Raw genomic sequence first — 3,130 nt, 5'->3', positions numbered from 1 at the left:
TCCCCAGGGCGGGGGGTCAGACTTGATGATCTAATAGGTCCCTTCCAACCCTAACAACTATGAAACTATGAAACTATGAATCATCAAAATCTGACTAGGTGATCTTTCTCAGTGACACAAGCCAAAAGGTAATGTTAAGAGCTAGCACAGGTAGCAAACATCATAATAGTACACACATCATCATCCCTATGAACCACAGAACCTTGACATCATGGAAAAGTAGGGCTGGAAGGGACTTCAGGTTATCTAGTCCTACCTCTGCTCAAGGCAAGATCTGTCCAAACCATCCCAGACAAGTGTTTGTCTAGCCTGTTCTTAAAAACTTTAGGAACACCCCTCACACGCAGCTACTAGGCACAGTATCCAGGATATCAAAAATACTTTTTAACTTGCCACAGACAGGGCTGAGGGATGAGTAGTGTGTTAAAATATGTTTGCAATGATATCAGACCATCAGCAAAGCAGGATTATTCCATATCAGGCTGTCCTCCAGTGCTTGGTTCAGCCTTATCTGGAAAGACACACACCAATGGTTAGAGGGATGGGGCACATGACTTTTGAAGAGAGGCTGAGGGAACTGGGCTTATTTAGTCCGATGAAGAGAAGACTGAGACGTTATTTAAATAGCAGGTTTCAACTCCCTAAAGGGTGGCTCCGAAAAGGATGGAGCTAGACTGTTCTCAGAGGTGGCAGATGACAGAACAAGGAGCAATGGTCTCAAGTTGCAGCAAGGGAAGTTTAGATTAAATATTAGGAAAAACTCTCTCACGAGGAGGTAGTAAAACACTGGAACATATTACCCAGAGAGGCTGCAGAATCTCCGTCCTTGGAGGTTTTTAAGACTCAGCTGGACAAAGCTTTGGCTGGGATGATCTAGTTGGGGATGGTCCTGCTTTGAGCAGGGGGTTGAACTAGATGACCTCCTGAGGTCCCTTCCAACCCTCATTTTCTATGATTCTATGCCCCGTTTTCACCAGACAGGCTAGTCGCTAGCACAGTCCACTGAACAGGGAATGTCTTGGCATTATTTCACCCTAAATGTACTTTTGCTCCTTTTGATTGCACTGCAGGGGAGTTTGCTAGGGAAGCTCTGCTTGGAGAGAGGTGCAGGAAGAGAGAGGCAGCGGATTAAGAGAACAAGAGAAATGGCTGGAGGATGTCACAATGCCAGAGCCACTGCCAGCTTTTCCTCTACTTGCACCTCTGAGTTATCTGTCCAGCCAGGACCACTCACCATTGAAGCTTCCACCCAGGGCCTGGTTTGGTGCTGTGGAGACTGCAGCTTGCAGGTTCCTTTCGGTGATAGACAGGTGGGAAAGTGCCTGTGATGTGAACGTGCTTCCTGGTGGTGTCCCTCAGGGAGCAGGCAAGAGAGCAACAGGAGGAGGTAGTAAGGCTCTGAAGCATCCTCTGTCAGGAGAAGTTCATTGATTCAGTGCTGGAGGAGACTACTAGGACTGCGGAGGACAGACTGCCAAAGCCAGTATGAGAGAAGGAAGAAGCTGGAAGCTTGTGACCTCTGGCAGCAAGCACAATTCTTCCTCTCCACCTGCAGCATTTTGCCTGGAGAACAGATATGGAGCCCTAGGAACAGAGGAGGAGGAGCACGTGCCACTGGTAGAAGGGACCAGATCAGGCACCCTCAAGGTTGGGAAGATTGAGACCACTGCCATCAAGAAGAAGTGATGGGTGGTGGTGGTCGGAGACTCCCTTCTGTGGGGCACACAGGCATCCATGTGATGACCTAACCTTTTGTCTCAGGAAGTCTGTTGCTTGCCCAGAGCCCGGATCCGAGATGTGACAGAAGGATTACCAAGACTCACCTGGCCCTCTGAGTACTACCCCATGCTGCTCATCTCTGAGGGCACCAATGATACTGCCAGGGGTGGCCCTAAACAAATCAAAAGTGACTACAGGGGGAGTAGATTAGGTTTAGATTAGGGAGAGTAGGTTTAGACTGGACATTAGAAAAAAGTTCTTCATGGTCAGGGTTGCCAGGATCTGAAATGGGCTTCCAAGGGAGGTGGTGCTCGCCCCATCCTTGGGGTCTTCAAGAGGAGACTGGACAAGCACCTGGTTGGAGTCACATTATCCCAGGTTTGGTGACCCTTTTCTTGCCTGCCAGGGGCAGGGGGTCAGACCAGATGGCCCACTGAGGTCCCTTTCAACCCTAGAATCTATGAATCTACAGGGCTCTGGGTGCAAGGGTGGAGGGCACAGGGGCGCAGGTGGTGTTCTCCTCGATCCTTCCAGTCAAGGGGAAGGGCCTGGGTAGAAGCAGATGCATCCTGTACATCAACGCATGGCTGTACAGATGGCGTCACCAACAGAGCTTTGGCTTCTTCAACCATGGGATGTTGTTCCAAGAAGGATTGTTAGAAAGAGATGGGATCCACCTGACAAAGAGAGGGAAGAGCATCTTTACAGACAGGCTCACTAACCTCGTGAGGAAGGCTTTAAACTAGGATTGCCGGGCGATAAGGACCAAAACTGGATGAGCGATCTAGATGTGCACTTCTACCAGGAGATGGCAGGAACAGATGGGTGTACAAGGTGTAGGATAGTCCAGTCCCAGGATGATAAGGCTGGAACGGGAACACCCAAATCAAAACGTGATGCAAACCCATGGTACAGGACGACTTAAAATATTCTAATCCTGGAGTAACATAATATGTAATTTGTTTTGACTACTGTATAAAAGGAGAATTGGAAATTATGGGAACTTGGTGTTAGCCTAGGGGAGCCCATGTGGTGTACCAATACCTTGTCACGAGCATACATACATTAACACCTTGTTTGTCAGATCACAGGTGCATTAGGGCCATGCCTTGCAGATAATGAGCCAGGCTGAGCCGTTGGCGCCAGACCAAGCCTGTGGTCATTCTTTAAGACAAGACTGGTGTTGGGATCTCCTGGCTGCAACGTTTTGCTGGCACTGATGTCCCCGAGACTTCAACACTGACACCACATCAATTAAACCCAACAAAGACAGCAATGACAGGTGCCACCCTGCCCTAGGTTTTAATAACATGATCAGCAGGAGAGGATGAAAATGGAGGCATCCATGAGCATTACAGCCAATACTCTACTCATATACATGCTGGTTCTTACCACTCTCAAGGTGCTGGCA

Source organism: Alligator sinensis, unplaced genomic scaffold, assembly GCF_000455745.1.
Source record: "Alligator sinensis unplaced genomic scaffold, ASM45574v1 scaffold445_2, whole genome shotgun sequence".
Taxonomy (NCBI): Eukaryota; Metazoa; Chordata; order Crocodylia; family Alligatoridae; genus Alligator; species Alligator sinensis.
Note: the sequence above shows the minus strand (reverse complement) of the source record.